Here is a 21,094-nt window from a genome sequence, read left to right as displayed (position 1 = left end):
AATGAAATTTATAAACGCGCAACTAAGCCCAAAGGCATCAAGGCGCCTAACCAAAGAAATCAGAAAAAGGCAAATCCAGAGCTAGGGGTAGGCTTTGGCAAATAGCCACGTTTTGAGCATCTTCCTAAAGGCTTGCTTAGTGGGGAGGGATTTAATCTCGGTTAGCAGAGCATTCCACAGCTTAGGGGCCAAGGTTGAGAAGGCTCTGCCACCCCATTTGGCTCTGCGGACACGGGGGATTGCCAGCAGAGACTTATTGGCTGAGCGCAGAGTTCTAACGGGAGAATAGGGAACCAGCAGTTCCCTCAGGCCTCTAGACCCATTTGAAGCCAAAACCCCATAGATCAGACATAGGGACTTAAAAGAGATCCTGGACTCTATCGGGAGCCAGTGCAAACTTTTCCTTGCAGCCGTAGCGGAAGCCCGCTTGGGTAGGTCTAGTACAAATTTTGCTGCGGCATTCTGTACCATTTGAAGTCTCCTTATGAGGCCCTTGTTAATGCCTAGAAGTAGGGCATTGCAATAATCTAATCTCGAGCCTATTAAAGCAACTACCACTTGCTTCCTGGCTTGAGGGGACAGATAGTATTTTATCTTCCGCAGGATGTTTATTATGCCCCAGCAGGTGGAGATGGTCCTGTTTACTTGGTGACTCATCCCCAGAGTAGGATCAATCATGACTCCTAAATTCCTGGCCAAGGCAGTGGGTATAGGGCACTGGCCCAGGGATGGAGGCCACCAATCCGCCGACCAGATGTCCTCCTTGCCTCCGAACACCAGAATCTCTGTTTTCTCGCCATTGAGCTTCAATGAATTGCAGACATCCATTGAGCCACTGCCTCCATGCAGTGTCTAAAATTGGAGGCAGCCAAGATGGAAGGTTGGGCGAGAGACATCAGGATCTGCGTGTCATTGGCATAGGATACTACCTCCATCCCAAAAGATCTAATCAGCCTGGCAAGTGGGGTCACATAGATGTTAAAAAGGGTCGGACTTAAGGCCGACCCCTGAGGGACCCCACACTGCACAGGGTGGGATGGAGATAGGAACTCCCCCATCTTGACTTTCTGTTCCCTCTGGCCAAGGAAAGAGGTCAGCAGACTGAGTGCTGGCCCCTCAACCCCTATCTCCCTCAGTCTGGATGTTAACACTGAGGGAGACAGGGTGTCAAACGCAGCCGTGAGATCTAGCAGAATGAGGAGGGTAGTCTGGCCCTTATCCACTTTTGTGCGGATATTATCAAGCACAATGGTGAGGGCCGACTCAGTACTATGCTCTCTCCGAAAACCATGCTGCGAATGATCTAAAAGGCCAGAGGTTTCCAGAAAGGCTGCAAGATGCTTGTTTAGATGGATTTCCAGCATCTTTGCAGGGGCTGGGAGCAGCGAAATGGGGCGGAAATTTTTGAGGACTCCCGGGTCAAGTGTGGGCTTTTTTAGCAGTGGTTTAACCACTGCTCTTTTCCATTGTACGGGAAAAGTACCGTCCTTCATTGCCCGATTCATGATCTCTAAGTAGATGGGCAGGAGAGACTCCTTACATTGTTTGAGAAGCTTCAAGGGGCAAGGGTCTAAGGGGGAGGCCGATCTGGTCTTTAACAGAAGGACTTCAAGTTCCTGGAGGGAAAGAGGTGGAAAGCTGGACAAACACCCCGGCAGCAACTCCTTGGAGGATGTTATAGAAGGGACAGATGGACACGGTGTGAACGACAAGGCCGCCCTCTGAAGCTCTAAGGCCGAGTATATATCGACAATTTTAGATTGGAAAAATTGTACAATGTCATTACAGAGCTGCTGTGAACTCATCACGGGATCTGGTACCTTCAGTGATGTGAGCGTATCTACTATCTTGAACAGCTCTTTCGGCGAAGAGAGTGAGGTGGTTAGAGAGGTAAAATACTCCTGTTTGATTCTAATCCCTTCCCTCTTATACTTCTTTAGGAGGATTTTATGTCTTCCTATAAAATAGAAGAATAATGAAACACAACTATAGACAACAAAATACAATAGAAGTCAATTGTCATAACTCAGGGATGAACAGTAGAAACCACATCACGAGAGGGAAAAGGACCACATAACGAGGAAAGAAAAGTGAAAAGGTAAATACGACATACCCATCCTCCTCCTTTAATAAAGAACTAGCAGCCCGTCCCGACCTTGTCCGGGAGCAATCATGCTTTAGGACCCCCGCCCGCCCGACGTTGTCCGTGGGTCCCCCGGATCCTTCCTTTATATATTGCAGTATTATACCTCTATGTTTCCTTTGTACGCTTTTGTAACCTGCACATGTCACATTTTGCTCATGTAATGCACTGTTTGTTGGCTCACGATTCTCACTTTTGTAAAGCACTCACTTTTGTAATGCACGGTTTGCTACCTCTTTTGCTTCATTTAATGCTCACTGCTCCTCCCCGCCTGTATTTCACTTACGCTCAACGCTCCTCCCTGCCACTTTTTCCTCATGTATGCACCGTTTGTTACCTCTTGTATGTTGTTGGCTCACGATTCCAACTTTTGTCTGATTCTCACTTTTGTAATGCACTCACTTTTGTAATGTTCGTGGGTCCCCCGGAGCCTTCCTTCATATATTGCAGTATTATACCTCTATGTTTCGTTTGTATGCTTTTGTAACCTACACGTGTCACTTTTTCCTCATGTAATGCACCGTTTGCTAGCTCTTGTATTTTGTTGGGTCACGATTCTCACTTTTGTAATGCACGGTTTGCTACCTCTTTTGCTTCATTTAATGCTGACCGCTCCTCCCCGCCTGTATTTCACCAACGCTCACCGCTCCTCCCCGCCTGTATATAACCTACGCTGACCGCTCCTCCCTGCCTGTATTTCACCTACGCTCACCTCTCCTCCCCGCCTGTATTTCACCTACGCTCACCGGTCCTCCCCGCCTGTATTTCACCTACGCTGACCGCTCCTCCCTGCATTTCACCTACACTCACCGCTCCTCCCCGCCTGTAGCTTTTGTATTTCCCCTACCTCATCCGCCGCTCACCGCTCCTCCCTGTCAGTCCGCCGCTCCTCGCCGCTCCTCACCGCCTGTCCACGGCTCCTCCCCGCCTGTCCGCCGCTCCTCCCCGCGCACGTCGCGGCCGGCCGGCGCTACTTCCAAGGGACTACTTTTTTTTTTTTAGGTAAATATTTTAAATAACGTATATTTTTTTAATTTTATATAGCCTATGTCCATCTACAGACCCTGCCAATTCCAACGATGTATCGGGTGTTTGGATTGGCGCTGTGGTTCCCGAGTTTACCCGCCTCAAAGGTTCAAAGTTCTTCCTTTAGAATAGTAGTATAGATGAAAATACTAATACAATGTGTATACTCTCCAAGAAAGGAGAGAAGCCATGTAAAAATGTGGAAGAAGGGACTGGGACCCAAATTCTTACCACTAAATAAGGGACCAAACCCCATAGAAAGGTAGTGAAAAGCACCCACTACAACAAAAACGAACATGCAGCACATGGTGGCTTACGCACACAAGAAACAAAAAACATTGTAAAAAATGGAACTTAAAAATCCATTCTATGTGTAAAAAGGGAAACAAAAAACCCTGTAAGTTAGCCATCATGTAAGGGTACATTGGTGTTCAGTGAGGATATGGGACTAAAACCCATTCCTAGCATGAAAGGGAAACAACCCCTTAAAGCAAACCCTCTAGTAAGGGTACAGTGTCATAAAGTGTGGATATGGGACTAAGACCCATTCCATGCGTGAAACCAACTATAAAGAAACAGACAACCACCTTCTTGTAACAGTAAGCGCACCCAACAAAATTAAATAGGCTAACCCAAAAATGTTTTTGCAGTAAAACCCAAACAACTAAATCATGTCACTTTTAAAAACATACTATGCATATTATTTAAACATGCACCAAAAACAAAGAATATATTTAGCTTAATAATTAATCCAAATTGGAGATACTTGAAGAGGAAACTGCGCCTTAAGATAAGAGAAAATAAATAAACTGGTAGCTTTACACTCTTAACATTATGTCTTCCAAAGCATGACTTTAAACCTCACAGAATATCAGCTGTATTAAATGCGCTAATTTAGTCCCACACAGAGCAGTCAAAGTTCAAAGTTCAAAAAGTACTTTATTCGGTTAATAGGCAATAACCATAAAAGCAACAACATGAAATTTCATTTACACAGAAATGTAAAAAGGAGGCAGTTAAAATTCATCCAGACCAATTGATTTCCGCAATTTAAAAACATGTCTAAAAAATTCTGAGAGTACTGCAACAACCAAAACTGTGTCCATTCTTTGCAACTCTAAAAATGCTGGCCGACATCTATTTAAGTTCATTTCTTTGAGAATTGGGATAGTAAGTTTCCTACGCGGTAAAGTATAAAATTTACAAAAAAATAAAACATGGATGTCGGATTGGGACAAGGATTCATCACATGGGCACATAGGCAAATCACGCGACCACAAATTCATTTCTGGGAAAGTCAAAAGTCTAAAAACAATATTTCATCTGAAACCTGTCAAGAGGAATCTATCATAATTGGACATACGTAGAGTTAAATACATCTGTAATTTATCACCAGTTAATAACAGCTGATGCGAGGAAACCGTCTTTTTCTTTACTTCCTCTAACATTCTTTTCTCCTCGAGGTGTTCCATACACAATTTTTTCAACAACTTTATGGATATATTAACCATTGTGAGAGGATCATCATAGTATTGTTGGCATTCGATTTCTATTAAAAAACATTTAACATAATCTAGCCATTTGAATCTGCTCTCATTTTCTAATTTTAAGACGTCCCACAAAATAGCCCGGTTCACTGTACACTCATTTGTTGTCCATACCCTATGCCACAAAAGAATGGGCTGAGTTCTGATTATATCTGTAATGTACGGTTGCCCAAGTTCGATGTGGCAGATGTGGGTCGCAACACTTTCTGGTATTGTCAGAATATGCCTCGAACTTATTTTCGGCTATTTGAATTGATTTTATGTTAGTATACCCCCAAAGTCCAGATCCATACAGAGCCACTGATAGACACGTAGCATTATAAATAGTTAAGACTTCTCTTATTGGTTTCTTACCCAACTTCTTTATAAAATTCTTTACGGCCATTATTGTTTTAGAAAACAGGAGAGTTCTAGCCTTTACAGCACGTGTCCAAGAGCCAGTCTCATGAAACAGGATACCCAAGCAAGGGAAAGTGGAGGTATTTTCCAGGGGAATATAATTTATACACATCGTTTTCATTTGTTTCCTAGTTCGTGTACCACAGTTCATGGAGAATGTTTTACTACAGTTAATTTTTAGGTCCATACTCAACATGAACTTATCAAAGGATGTTATCAGGTTCTGTAGGGCCAGGGGGATCCGGGCCATTAGGACTGCATCATCCGCATACAAGATTGCAGGGATAGATCTTTTGCCAACCCTGGGCATATTCCTGCACTCTTGCAACAGAAGAAGCTCAAGTCCACTTATATAGACCAAAAATAAAAATGGAGCCAGGACGCATCCCTGGCGTACCCCACGTCCTATCCCGAATGATCTGGTACATTCACCCCCCTTTCCATAATGAACCGATGCTGTGGCCCCTAAATACAATTCCCTTAAAAAGCAAATAATAGGGTCTTCCACGCCCAACCTTTCTAATAATGCCCATAGTTTACTATGGGACACACAATCAAATGCCGAAGTAAGATCCACAAACGTCAGGTATAGGCGTTCACCCTTTACCCTGGTATATTTTTGATGAAGAATAAATACATTTAAACCTTGTTCAATTGTTCCTATACCATTCTGAAATCCAAATTGCAAGTCACTTATTATCCCATTATCCTCGGCCCAATTTTGGAGTCTAACTAGGATGACTCTGCCAAGGATCTTTATAGATGAATCTAGAAGAGAGATTGGCCTATTGCAAGCACAATTTTGTCTATCTCCCTTCTTGTATATTGGGACAATGACCAATGTGAACCATGAAGGATTTTATCCCCTCGCTAGCGCAGCATTAAAAAGCTGTACCAGCATGGGGCGCCAGATCTCACTGTTTGCTTTGAACAAATCTGCTGGGGTCCCATCTGGGCCTGCAACCTTTCCCACATTTGTTGCTTTCAGACTCATCATAACTTCATCCAGAGTAACCACCAGCTTCTGGGGCCCGTACCCTTTTGTCACACAGTGTGTCAAAGCCTATTTTGGATGTTTGATCTAGGCAGCTATAAAGATTTGAGAAATGTTCGACCTAATCGTCCTCCGCGATTGCAATTTCCATACGTGCTTTGGTATTATCAGAACAGAAAGGGGGCGTTTACGGCCCTCCAAAACGCAGATGGATCTTTAGACTGTGATGCTGCACATAGGACCTCCCAGGCCTCTCTTTTTATAGCCTTTTTCCTATTTTGATGCCTCGTTGTATGCTTTCCTTGATCCTCTTATTAGTAAAGGGTCTCGAGGTATCCTATGAATGGCATATTTCAGGTCAGTAAGTGCCTTTGTGCATGCGCTGTCAAACCATCTCCTGTTGCCTTTGGCCCATTTCTTTGACTCCACTCACAAACTATCTCTAATAGAAGATGCTATAATGTTAAAATGTTCTATTATCCGCTCACTATCAGTGTTCACCCAGGCAAATCATGAAGCTATCTAAAGAATTTTTCAACAGTTTGCCTAAGAATTTCTCTGGGACCAACTTACTCCATTTAAGTGTATACCCATTTTGCCTCCCAAACATCACATCTGGGAGTGCGCGCGTAAGGGACCCATCATTATGCTGTCCCAAAATGGGTTTTCAATCTCCATTATTTGCAGCCGATGATGGCTTAATGGTAAGTCTAGGGTCTTGAGCCTCTTAATCTTACGGCCATAAGTATTTGAAGAAATAATGAAGTCAATAGTAGTCAGTGCTCCTCTGCCAATAAAGGTCGGGAGAAAATGAGATGGTTTTTGGGCAATTTCATTTACATATCCCAAATCATAGGTGAACAGTATTTCATTTAGTAAGTCCCCGATCATGGAGTGGTCAAAATGTGTAAGGTTAATGTCCTGCTCCAACATTAAATCACAGATCCCTTGTTGCCCTTTTTTGCAAAGTGGACAATTAAAATCCCCCCAAAGAATTGTTACTTCCCTTTCATTTCTATCTATCTCATGTTGTATATCATCACTTAGCATTTTTAAAGTGTTGAGAATATCATTATTCGGGCTATTGTTATAAAAGTTTATGGCAATAAAACTAGCTGCCTTCCTGCTATCTATCGTTACTGTCTGGTAATAGCTACACTTTGATGAAAAGCGTACCCGCTCATACTTGAGCTGATTGGAGAGGTACATAATCAGCCTGCCTTTTGCTCTCCCATGTGAGCCCCCCACTGCCGGAGTGAAAAAGCTTTTATAACCATTTATATATACTGGGTCAGTTGACCAAGTTTCTTGCAAAGCCAAGATATCGAAACTGTTTATAACACTTTCCCAGGAGGGGTTTTTAGTTTTCTGTTTCAGACCTGCCACGTTCCAAAACAGAAAACTGCAAGATTCCCTATTCTCAATCACTACAGGCTCACCCAGGAACACATTGCCCGATTCCCTTCTACGTGTCGGGGAATGAGGTTCGCCGCAATATTCCCCCATCTTTTGTTCGAGTTTGCTATTTCTCTTATAGCCTTCCCCTTTATTAAGGCTATTAGTCGCTACAGACGTAGTTTCTATTAGGTTAATGTCTTCATTACCCTGCAACAGCCTCTGCTCTTCTGAATTCTTATTAATTATATCAGGATTCTCCTGTGTTCCTAACATGTTAATAGGAGTATCCTTGTCGAGTCAGTCCACAAATTCAAGACCCGAAAGTAAGTTGAACCGATTGTGGGTTGGTATGTTATAGGCGCTTAATGCACCACCTCTATTACCCAACAAGTAGTTATTTTCGAAGTTCGAACTTCCGTTTGGAAGGTAAGTCAGTCTGGGGTAGGAGTCAATAAATCTTTGTGGGTAGGTAAAAAGTGTTTGATTACGTCCATGATATTCTGATCCGGAGCTTTTTAAGGACTTCATTCCTAATAAACATACTTTGGGATAGGGGGCTGACGTCTGCGGGTAAAAATAACTAAGATAATGTGTAGAGATGGAATCAGTACCTCTCGCACCATACCAGTCCCCAATATGCCTCACAGCTCTATGATCTTTAAAATTGATAATAATTACATCCCCCTTCCTCTCTTTTGGACGTGAACCGACCCAGATTGCACTCCTAACACTTAGGATTTCTCCATTAATGTGAGCGGGCAAAGGTCAATTGTTACACAACCAATATACTACTTTATTACTTAAGGCTCGATGATCTTCCTTAATACCGAGGGGGAGCTCAGGGACTCCTACCATAATGACAACAAAAGGGGCAGATTCTGGCGGTAGGTCTACTCTTTTATTTGATTGTCTGTATATATTTTGTGGGACCTTTGCCCCATTTTCCTTATCAACTTTACTTTGTGGGAGTTCCATTTTTTCCCTCAAATTCGTTTTATCCCCCGCTCGACAGCTCTCCTTTCGTTTTGGTGCTACTTTAGGTGCAGTCGTCTTCTGTGGTGCAGAAGACATCTGTGCTGTTTAGGGGGATTTATGAATTGGCTTTGTTCCTACGTGATTGATATTTATGGGGACAGTAGGACAGGGAGGACATTGTTTCGTGGGCGGCAACAAGCTTACAGAGTTTGCTAGAGGATTTATACTGATCAGACCCTTTGCAAGATCGGTTAATAAGAGTGTATTCCCTCCAACTTTTTTGTCGATCAGGTGTAGCTGTGTATTGAGCATCCTAGTTCTTTCTAGGAGAGGCAGCATCAGGGATTTCACTAGGATTTCAATTTTTCCCAAGAGGCCGCCATCATCAGTAAGACAGTATGGGCAATAAGTGGATATTAAAGGAGCCCTAGGAGGGATTAGCGGTTGAGCAGGGTCTGACACTATCGAGGTCGAGTTCCTCTTTTGTACTTTAGCTTGCCGGGTTTTTAAAGGACCCCCCCTCTTTTTTTGGCAATTTTAATCTTAGGTGGCGTCCTCTGACTCATATTGGAGGGAGATGGGGTAGGTAGCCTCGGAGAGTTCGATAGATCAGCATTATCACTACTGGTAGACAGACTCAGCAAAGATGGAACACTATTAGAACCGTCCAGCTCTTCTCCAATACCCTCAGCATCCTCTACATCCACCAACCTAATTTCCTCCACTATATAGTTTGTAGACACCGGGGAAGCCACAGTCCCTATTTGCCCTAAAGAAGATCGCTTCCTCGTTATAAGTCCAGAGAAAGACGCTTCTCCACATCAGCGATTTCCTTCTCGAGTACGTTAGAAACTCTCTTGAAAAAATGGTCGAGAGTTCCAGTAGCCACCCCATTTGAAGTGGCAAGAGTGATATTATAATTTTTTCCAGCCTGTGAGGACATAGTTACTTACAGATAGTGCCTGCCAACAGTTTGCAGTAGATGACACACAATAACAAGTTATTATATGTTCTAGACAGTGAATAGATGCAAATTCTAAATGTCTAGATGATGGTAGCAAACAGCAAGATGTTAGAGGGGTAGCCCAGCCCGGCCTTAAACGGCCCGCCCTTTGCCCGGGCTTAGCCCCGAGCTTCGTCCCGCGATGCGCAGTAGGAACGTGATTTAAATACACAAGGAAGGGCGGGGCTTGCACGGGAAGAGGCACCAGCTGTGGATGGTACAAGGTATGCTGGTCCTCGCAGTCCTGGCGTCCCGCGCTGTGTCCTGTGATCAGGGTCCTTCACAGGCTGTAATTGCAGTCAGCCAAGTCGGGAAAATTCGCACTCAATGTCCCGGCAAGGTAGAGAAACAAGCGGTGTGGCAAGAACTGCTGCGAGCGGCTCCCGCGGAGCGGGGGCCGCGAGCAGTGAAGTACTGGTGGAGAAGGGCAGGGCTTGCACGGGAAGAGGCGCCAGCTGTGGATGGTACAAGGTATGCTGGTCCTCGCAGTCCCGGCGTCCCACGCTGTGTCCTGTGATCAGGGTCCTTCACAGGCTGTAATTTCAGTCGGGGGAATTCGCACTCAATGTCCCGGCAAGGTAGGTAAACAAGCGGTGTGGCAAGAACTGCTGCAAGCGGCACCACAGAGCAGTCAGTTTTGCACTTGAAGGCAGACTTCACAATAAAACATGTTGCTTGTAACTGCACAAACTCCTGTCTAAGAATGGTTGAGCAGCATCTTTTATTTTATAGTCTCCACTCTTTGCAGACAGTTCAGCGCTTAAGCTACGGTCCGCAGGCTGACTCACCCATGCGGTGCTCCTTACAACACAAACTTCCCTTTGCCATAGATAAAATTGTGCAGTTCTTTTTTCCTCAACGCGCGTCCCTCGCAGTGGGCATACTTCGCAGCCCAACTCCCCATAGAGCCTCTCCTTACCGCACAGCCTTTATATCACGGCTCTTCACAGCGTCTTTCTTTCACTTTTCACCATCATTTGGCAGACTTCCTCAAATGCTACGCCTTCATACTTTTAACTACCAGATTACTTCACACTCCACCACAGCTCTCCGTTTGCAAGAACGCGGCGGCAAAATAATGTCTTCAAAGACAGGTTGTACACAGACTGACTGACCTGGATTGAGAACCTGTCAACACTTCAGGGTGATAAACTTAAAGATGGCGGCACGCAGTATTAACGTGCACTGAGTGGCTTATGCCATGAGCATGCTGCAAAGTGTCCCACAGCAGCTCCCCAGGATCCGTAGTGACGTACACTTTGAAGGAAAGAATCAGCGCGTCTGAAAGATGACAGTAGATGTGTGCATGCTACACGCTACTCGCATCTCTATTTTTAAACCGCACCAGTATGCGGTTTAACTGCCATTGTTTAGAGGGAAGCCTCAAAAGAAAATTATTAATATAGGGAAGAGGAGTTGGGCTAACGGCTAGGGCGGTCGACCTCGAATCTGGGGAACTGGGTTTGAGTCTCGGCAATGACACTGAACATCCTGTGGTTCTGGGCAAATCACTTAATCTCCCCTTGCGTAACAAAAATGAATGTGTGTCCTTATGTTATGTAACTGGTGCTATGTAAAGCGCTCTGATACCCAATTTGGGTCAAGTTCGCACTATATAAAACACTGGGAAAAAAACAATAAACATCTCACCACAAATATCCCACTCCATGAGCCGACACCTGGGACGATTACTAAACATGCCAAAAACACCCCAAATTGGGAAGTCATGCAAAACCAACGTCGTCCGACACTCCACACAGGAAAATGAGCTAAAGTATGAATTCCCAGTGTGTGGAGATTTCCGCTCCAGTGGCAATAACAGATCTTTGTAGACACCAAACCACTAAAACCTTTAAGAGACATGCAGCAAACACAACTTCCGCTATAAAGTTCTCCAGGTGCAGGTTGCCAGGAACATGAATGAAGGCAGATAAGCTTGCAGAGTCAATGTGGGCAGCGTCCATATTAGATGAGTTGTGAAGTGACTTAGGGCCCTATTAGGATTTCGGCGGATCGCATTGGCTGGGTGGCGATCCGCCTGCCAGATGCTCCTGTTGCATCCCGACATATTAATATGGCAAGGGGTACCACAGCGGACCGAAAGACCGTCTGCGGCTTTTCCGTCGGTCGGGCGGAAAAGGCATACAATATAGTGGCGGTGCCGTGAGTTAGCTAGGAACAAGATAACATAGAACATTATAACACAACATGAGGATATTACAGACATATATGCTTGGCAGAGGTCACTCTCCACTCTCTACAAGTAGTGTATCTTCCGGGGAGGGAGAATGGACCTGCCCTCCAGCTAAGCACAAGATTTTGTCTAAAGTTAATTCATTTTTATGAGTTTTAATTTGTTTTTTAATTAATATTTCTTTAATTGGTAATTAATTATGGAAGTAAAAAATGTTTGTTTAGATGTGGGTTGTGAATTGTGTTGTGTTATAGGGAAGGAATTTAAAAAACAAAATGTATGTAATAATTAGAATTTTTGCTTCTAAATATTTTCTAATAAATATGTTTGAAATTGTTTTTCTTCATTTGTATTAATATATTTGTAGGTAACTGTCATGTATTTAACAATATGTTTAAATTTTTAAATTTTTTAATATTAAATATATTTTATTTAAATGTTTATCGTATATATATATTTTTATTTACTTTGCTTTTTAAATATTTTGTTGTTGTTAATATTTTGTTTGTTTTTTATTTCGAACTGATTGTTACCCCCCAACAATCCAACACTTTCCCTACTGTTGCACTCACTGGAGTGGGAATAGTAATTTTTACCCCTCCACTATCCAACACTTTCCCTACTGTTACACTGACTGGAGTGGGAATAGTACATTTCATCCCTCCGCTGTCCAACTCTTTTCCTACTTTTACTTTCACTGGAGTGGGGATAATAATTTTTACCCCACCGCTATCCAACACATTCCTTACTGTTGCACTCAGAGGGGAAATAGTAATTTTACCCCTCTGCTATCCAACACTTTCCCTACTGTTACACTGACTGAAGTGGGAATAGTAAATTGTAACCCTCAGCTATCCAACTCTTTCCCTACTGTTGCACTCACTGGAGTGGGAACAGTAATTTTTATCCCTCGCTATCGAACACTTTCCCTACTGGTGCACTCATTGGAGTGGGAATAGTAATTTTACCCCTCCACTATCGAACACGTTCCATACTGTTGCACTGACTGAAGTGGGAAATGTAAGTTTAAAGATTTTTAAATAGTTTCATGTTTTAATTTATAATAGGATGTCTTTTTTATATTAGATGTTATGTTATTAGTATATATATATATATATATATATATATATATATATATATATATATATATATATATATATATTCACTGAAAAAACAATAGGTTATACACTATATATAGTTAGGAATTAGCCTTTAAAAAACCAATGAAATTCACTAAAAAAACATAGGTTTTAGGCCTTATATAGTTAGGAATTAACATATAAAAAACCATTGAAATTCCTCCTATATAGTTAGCTGGACATTTTATTGATATAAAACCAATGAAATTCGACATATAGTTAGTTGCACTAACTATATATTTCGCGCATCCACAATCCAATGCTGATGATGTCACATATTACATCATTCATGACATGGTCAGTGACATCACTGATGACATCATCCAGTGTCTGTGTGTTTTTGTAAAGTTTAAATATGTTTTACATATTGAAGAATGAGAGGATGTATAAGAGTATGGATGAAGGATTTGATTGTATAAGTGAGTAAGTATGTGTTAGTATATCTGTGAAAATGTAAGCTGTTCTGTGTTTAACTGTATAGATGAAGAAATCAAAGTGTGATTGATTCTTTACAGGACTGAGTAGGTGTGTGAGTAACTCCATGGATGAGTGGCAGTGTGTGAGTGTCTGCATAGGTGTATGAGTGCATATGATAGTATTGCAATGATGAGTGACAGTATGTACGAATGACCTTATGGGTGAATGAATGAATGTGCATGTAGACATAGGAATCAGTGAGTGGGTATGTAGTAAATGGTATTGGTGTGTCAATAGTTTCAAAAATGATACTCTGTATTTTACACTAGGTGTATTAGCGTGTAAGGAGGTGCATTGTAAAAATCACATGAAGTATATCATCAGTGGTGTGATTATTGATGTTAAATGAGCTGTCATCAGTGATGTCATCAGTGATGTCACTGACCATGTCATGAATGATGTAATATGTGACATCATCAGCATTGGATTGCGGATGCGTCATCAGTGATGTCATCAGTGATGTCACTGACCATGTCATGAATGATGTAATATGTGACATCATCAGCATTGGATTGCGGTTGCGCGAAATATATAGTTAGTGCAACTAACTATATGTCGAATTTCATTGGTTTTATATCAATAAAATGTCCAGCTAACTATATAGGAGGAATTTCAATGGTTTTTTATATGTTAATTCCTAACTATATAAGGCCTAAAACCTATGGTTTTTTTAGTGAATTTCATTGGTTTTTTAAAGGCTAATTCCTAACTATATATAGTGTATAACCTATGGTTTTTTCAGTGAATTTCTTTGGTTTTTTAAAAGCTAATATCTATAGCTGTAAAATATATTCTTTATTACGTGACGTATCACGTAGCCACATGAGACGCCTCATGACGCGTCGCCTAACCGTGACGTATCGGCTCTGCAGCGCAAACAAAACCCGTAATAGAAGCGCGCCGGAGCACGCTTACAGATATATATATTTTGTCCCTAAATTCCTATGTTTATAAGAAAAGTAGAAAAGTGCTGTCTTTAACCAAAACCGTAACTCACCAAAACTGGCCACTATAGATGCTAGAGCGTATAATGTGCCACATTTGACAAATAACATTAATGGGAAAATATGTATTGTGTAAGTGGTGCGTCTGAAAAGTGTTTTCTGCATCTTTAATCCCTCTCTCTTCTTACTCTCTACTGCTCTTTCCATTTTCTGCGTCCCTTCGCCCTCTCCTTCCTGTCTTGCCCCCTCTCTTTCCTTCCTGTCCCTCCTCTCTCCTGTCTTGCCCCCTGCGCTCTCTCCTGCCTGTCCCCCTCTCTCCTGTCTTTTCCTGTTGTGTACCCTGCGCTCTCTCCTGCCTGTCCCACTCTCTCCTGTCTTTTCCTGTTTTGTCCCCTGCGCCCTCTCCTGCCTGTCCAACCTCCATTTATCTGTCTTGTCCGCTCTCTTTCTCCTGCCTGCCCCCCTCTCCCCTGTCTTTCCCTATCTTGCCCCTCTCCTATTTCCCCCGCTATCCCTCTCTCTTCTTACTCTCTACTGCTCTTTCCATTTTCTGCGTCCCTTCGCCCTCTCCTTCCTGTACACTGTGCGAGAAATGCATTCAGAACATGGGCTACCTCCATAATGGCGGGCTAGCACTAGCCAAATGCATATTTGTACAGGGGGAGCATCCACAGAGAATTACTAGCCAAAACACACCGTACTTATTGCAATAGCAGTGTATGTAGTTACTGCAAATGCAGTGTGTGTGGGTTTTCATTTCTAATTTCCACATAGTGTATGTCAGAAAAGTCTACCACCATGTGGGAAAGAAATAGAGGGGAGAAAATAGTGCAGCAATGGTAAAAACCACTGCCAATATGAATTGCGCCGTGCGTGAGCATCAAAGGGATGGTACACGCTGGTAACTGAAATATGCGCCGTCATGGAAACGGAAGGAACCGCCCGGTGAGTGCAGTTAGGCAGCCAAAGTAACCCGGAACATCGAGCCCTTGCCTTACCATACAATCCGCGTTCGCGGGTGTTCAATCATCCCAGGAACACTGGGCAGATGCACGCGTGTGTTTTTTATGCCTCCCGACTGCAACGAGCAACCTGGCGTGCCTCGCTCACGTGACCGGCAAAAACCCTTATCACGTGATTGGGGACAAAACGCCTCAACCCAAATAAAGGGCTGTACTTCCCAAAACGGCGGCAATTTAAAGTGCCGAAATCGCCCATTAGTCATATGTAATTGAAACCATTGGTGTTAAAATAAAGATAGTAAGAAAGATTATAGTTCTTTGGAGTGTTTCACATATGACCAACCTACCAACCAGGCAGGGGGAAGCGGAAACCACGTCCTCCCGGTTCCGCCCACAACCAGGCGGCGGCGGCCATCTTGAGGCGGCTCGGGCCGCGGCGGTGATCTCAGGGGTAAAACGAGGGGTGAGCACCCTCGAAATTTAAATAAAACAGATAAAAATAAAAGAGAAGCCCCCCAAGCCCCCCCCCAAAAAAAATATTCGCGAAAAATCGCGGGGTGCACGCAGTGCGCGCTTATAGATATATAATTGATTTCTCTTCTAATTTTCTCAGGAACCACTGGAGGGATTTACACTATTTTACCAAAAGCGTGATCTGCATACCAGACACTACCATCTTGACAAGTTTGGTGTCATTCCCTTCAGCGGTTCAAGCTGTAGCCGAGTCTAAAGGTCCTATGGAAATTAACATGGGGAAAACACGTTTTGGGACCCCCCTTTTTTCTCAGCCTCCACTTGACGAATCCCCCCCAAACTTTCAGGGAAGGAGCGGAGCGGAGGGAGCCATCTTCTTTGAGAAATTTGCGAAGATTCATCAACCAGCGCAAAAGTTATTCCCAATACAATGTTGGGGATTTCCTATGTAACTAGGTCCTAACTATATATACCTACTGGCGACCGCCAGTAGGTAATATATATAATACACATTTTTATATAATTTTAAAATGATAAAATACATTAAAATTAATAGTTTCATTGTTTTAAAGTAAAAATATATATTATTATGTATGTGTCATTTTTTAAATTAAGTTTATTTTTTAATATATTTGATATTTATTATTTTATATTTGGAAAAATCTATATTTTGTATAACTATATTTTTGACATCGATATTTTTGTACTTACCTGTTTAACCCCTTCCATGCTGGTGACGAACCCCAGCCGTCACGCTCTGCGGCGCTCGTGTGCTGATGACGGCTGGGGTTCGTCACGGCCCCGCCCTGTTCTTTTGTTTACCGCACAGCGGCGGAAACGGCCCAGCATGGAAGGGGTTAAGTATAGGGAGTCGATATTTGTGCATTCTATATTTTTACCTCTATATTTTTTTACATCTATATTTTTGAGGTTGATATTCTGTCAGTGAACCATCAGTGCGGTAGCCTTGAGGTCTTCTTTATTGTTTCCCTCCATTTTCACGGATACCCAGAGCCCTGCAGAAAATTCAGTCCAATCATGCCAGCTATTTCTGTTGGTAGTCCCTAGGATGGGTGAGAAGGCTTTCATTTCCGTTGTTACAGCAGATGGCAGTTTCTCCTCCATGGAAATTTCCTCTTCAACCATCACCCTCGAGTCAGCTGCTTCGCTCTCAGAGTTTGCTTAGGGCTGTTCTTCAAATGTGGGAGATTTTCTTTGGCAAGCTTGTTGATCTGCTAGTAAATCACACAGCTCACATCGGAGGAAAATTGAGAAATGGTGTAGCATTTACAGCCCAATCAATGTGAACTTATCAAAATCTTTAATTTCCTAAGGGATGGTTTTATCCTTGGTTTGGCAGTCTCCACCATTAGGGCTTAATGGGGTGCAATTAAGATATTTTGGGGAGGTGGTAACAGAAATTGCTTAATTGGCTTCTAAATTTTTTTCTTCAACGTCCAGTTATGCACTCTCAAGTTCCTCCTTGGGATTGGCCCCTGGTGCTACACGTATTCACGTACACACCATTTGAGCCTCTTGAGTTCGTGGAGCTTACATACCAAACACCAATGGTAGCCTTTTCTTCTGGACAGAGGGTGGGGAGATAGAAGCCTTACTGTCTGTATCGCCTTTCATTTGCTTTTTTCCAGATACCGTGGTTCTTTGTCCATGTTTGTTTTTTTCTACCTAAAATTCCATAATCTTTCCACTGTTTACAGGTCATTGTTCTTCGTGTCTTCCATCCAGATATTTCCTCGGCTGAGGAACGTTTACATACTTAGGATGTTCACAGAGCCCTTTCTAGTAATTATCATAGATCATCATAATTTCACAAAGCCAACTCAGTTTCTCACATTTCAAATGGGTAATAAATGGTCACATACCTCTACATTTACTTTTTCAATGTGAAATAAATCTACCATTCTTACAGGTTATGTTTTGTCCCACACAGGTCCACAGGGGGAATGGTGGCTACATTTAAAGGGACATCATTGAGGGTCACTTTTAGTGCAGCTGTTTTGATTTTTCCACATACTTTCCTTTCACGTTATAGGGTGCAGTTGGGGGAAGGTTTTTCAACATCATTTGGTGATAATATTGTGTTGAGTAAAAGACTGAGGTCTGGAAGTAGATCTTTTAGGCTGCGGGTGTGGCACCTCAGCTGTTCCAATGCATTTGTAACCTGGACCCACAGACCTTTCCTCCCGTGGAAGACTCTATCTAGCAATGTGGCATCAATATTTACTCAATGTGTAGCTTTTTAACAAGATGAACAGTTGGATGGCGGATGTCATTTCTATGCATCTTTGTAACACGCCTCACCCTACCCAACAAAACAATGTTTTTGTGACTGTCCAAGACTTTCATCTGTTTACCCGATATCGTTCAGGTCAAGTAAACGAAGAACATATCCGTGGCTGTAACAATTTATAGAGCAATAATTTCATACATTATCGCTTTAACATTTCACTTTCTTTACCTTTGTACTCCCAACAGTTTTACCAGGGGAGCAGACGACGCCAACATTGTCAGTACCACAGACACGCCAAAGAACCGACCACCATTGCTCAGAATCTTCTGGGCAAGGGCGTGGCGCACAGCGTGCTGACGAGGCCACGGTGGGGTGCGTCACGGTGTTCTATAATCCGCTGCTCCCATGATTGAGCGCCCCCCCTGTCATTGTGCGCATGCGCACCAATGGTGCGCATGCGCACATTAATTTTTATGACGTTTCAATACCCCGCCCATCAGGGACTGCACCCCCGGTTTGTGCGCACATGCGCATGCGCACATTAAGGTTTGTGCGCACATGCGCATGCGCACATTCATTTTCTACGTTGCCAGGAGGTGGACCCTCCTCCGTGAATGCGGCAGCCTAGGTAAGGATGGTCTCCCCTCCAGGCCTTGTACTTATGCGGCCCGTTTCCCTAGGCAGTGCCGCGGCCTCTCGTGGGTGGCAGATCCAACAGGCTCGCAGGTCGCGCTCCGTGGGAAGACGCCACAGTGGCGTCACTAGGGTGGTGCGGGGGTGCCTCTCGTGGGTGGCAGATCCGACAGGCTCGCAGGTCGCGCTCCGTGGGAAGACGCCACAGGGCGTCACTAGGGTGGTGCGGGGGTGCGGAGCTAGTTACTTAGATGTCCTACATTTATTTATGCATTTTTACATAGCGCGGACTTTACCCGGAGGCGTCAGAGCGCTTCACATTGGGAACAGAAATGAAACATAATGAGAAACATTACAGAAGAGCAGATTACTAAAACATACGTTACTTACATAAGGTAATAGTGACAATTGTGAGCAAACAAAAAACACGAGGCAACCGAAAAAGCATGCGTTGTAATTGCATTTGTTGTAACGTCATATGTTCCTCTTGGCTGGGCTATTCATGACATTTCCAAGCGCCAGTCAAATTTGTGAACAGATAATATGCCACAGATTTGGGCGTTCAGGTTATTAAGGACGAGCAATCTAAATCCGGCCATTCTGTGGGTGTCGAGTGGCTCTGTGATTTTGTCAGGTCCCGCCACACGCTTACTACTTACTGCTCCTGTTGCTATGATAATCCTGGATGTTCATACACAAAGTATTTCACTTAAATTGATTGAGGCCTGTGTACTTTTTCAGGAGAAAATCATATTTAGGAAAGTTTTGCAGGTGTGCACCTGGAAGTCTCTGACAGCCAGATGTTTTAAGGCATAATCTCGAAAACGTTCGTTAATTTGAAACACCGAAAATCTACACCCAAGTGACGTGGAACCCAGTGGATGAACATTTCTGGATTTTCTGTGAATGAGGTCCTTGAATATCCACATAGATACATTTACATATCAAAAAATCTAAATGCAGCTCGCGAACATAGCCTGTGGTTGTTCTCCTGCCCTTGAACACCTTATGTACATTCCTCGGCTCCGAGGTGTTGTATGTATGCCGTATATTATTCGTGTAAAATGTTAGAAGACAAGTGAGTTCAGTCAGTCAATAGTCAGTCCGCGGCATTGCACTTTTAAGTCGTTTCCAATTTCGGGCTGTTCGGTACATGGTTTAGCTCTCTTTTAAAGTTTAGTGTTTGTGTTCTATAGAAGAACACGAACCCTGCTAAACTTATAGTTTAAGTACTAATCCCCATATGATGGTATACGAGCAAACTACGGTTTCAAACTCCAGAGCCTGCAGCGACCGGCACCATATAATCTACAGTTGGCGCCAAAAAAAGTTTCATTCAGCAGTGTCTCCGGGATGCCTACAGGGGGATTTGCACAGAGCCATGCTGGAGGCTGATTGGTGCAGTGCTCTGTCGGACTTTACCCGGAGGCGTCAGAGCGCTTCACATTGGGAACAGAAATGAAACATAATGAGAAACATTACAGAAGAGCAGATTACTAAAACATACGTTACTTACATAAGGTAATAGTGACAATTGTGAGCAAACAAAAAACATGAGGTAGTAAAAATTGTGAGCAACCAAAAATACATGAGGTAGTAAAGGTAATAATGACAATTGTGAGCAAACAAAATACTTGAGGTAGTAAAAATTGTGAGCAACCAAAAATACATGAGGTAGTAAAGGTAATAGTGACAATTGTGAGCAAACAAAATACTTGAGGTAATAAAAATTGTGAGCAACCAAAAATACATGAGGTAGTCAAAAGTGCACAATAGGAAAAGTGACAAGTGGGCAGTTATAAGAGAAAACAGAGTATAATTTGAGGTATAATACTGCAATATGTGCTAGGCACAAGAACAGGCGTTACGTAGGCAAGGTGGCACTTGTGCAAGTATCAAAGGTAAAAACATGTGAGAGGTAGCAACCGTGGGTTACAAGGGCAAAGTGTTGTGTGCATGTTACAAAAGGGCACCGAACACAAGTACATGGAGAATACTGCAAAAAGGCAGACACTCCCACCACAGGAAAACACTGGGAAGGCACTCCCATGGTCATGGAAAGTAAAAAATATCAGTAGTGGGAAGTCTTCCTCCGAATAGCAAGAGGACGTGAATTACTTTTGGAGGTGTCTCTGGAGGAGGAGAACTTTGAGGTCCCTTTTGAAGGCCTGGGAGGAGGCGGTGGTCCGGAGCTCAGGCGGAAACGAGTTCCAGATTCTCACTGCGTTGCCTGAAAAGGATTGGGCCATTGTTCTTTCCTTCTTGAAAGTGGGAGGTTCAAGCAGTAGATTCTCGTCATTGCGTGAAGGTCTACAGCCTCCAGAGAGTTTCAGTTTATTCACCAGGTAGCGGGGAGAGGAGGAGTGCAAGGCTTTGTGGGTGATACAAGCGGTCTTGTAGATAGCTCTAGCCTCGAAGGGAAGCCAGCGGAGGGTGGATAACAACGGTGTGATGTGATCGCTTCTTTTGGCCCCATAGATGAAACGAGCTGCTGAATGGAAGACAGACTTAAGTGGGGACAGGTGAGATTTGGGG

At 43.2% G+C, this 21,094-nt stretch overlaps 1 long non-coding RNA gene across 1 annotated transcript in view; it reads right to left on the bottom strand.

Moving 5' to 3' along the window:
* The window catches only part of LOC147726250 (uncharacterized), a 72,055-nt gene extending 53,797 nt beyond the window's left edge, over nucleotides 1-18,258 (bottom strand). The window contains exon 1 of the long non-coding RNA XR_015309273.1: nucleotides 18,155-18,258. This is a non-coding gene — a long non-coding RNA (uncharacterized LOC147726250). The remainder of the gene's footprint in view (nucleotides 1-18,154) is intronic.
* Nucleotides 18,259-21,094: the final 2,836 nt, after the last annotated feature.

Source organism: Lissotriton vulgaris, chromosome 3_1 (assembly GCF_964263255.1).
Source record: "Lissotriton vulgaris chromosome 3_1, aLisVul1.2, whole genome shotgun sequence".
Lineage (NCBI taxonomy): Eukaryota > Metazoa > Chordata > Amphibia > Caudata > Salamandridae > Lissotriton > Lissotriton vulgaris.
The sequence above is the reverse complement of the archived record's forward strand: the minus strand, read 5'-3'. Positions and strand labels throughout refer to the sequence as shown.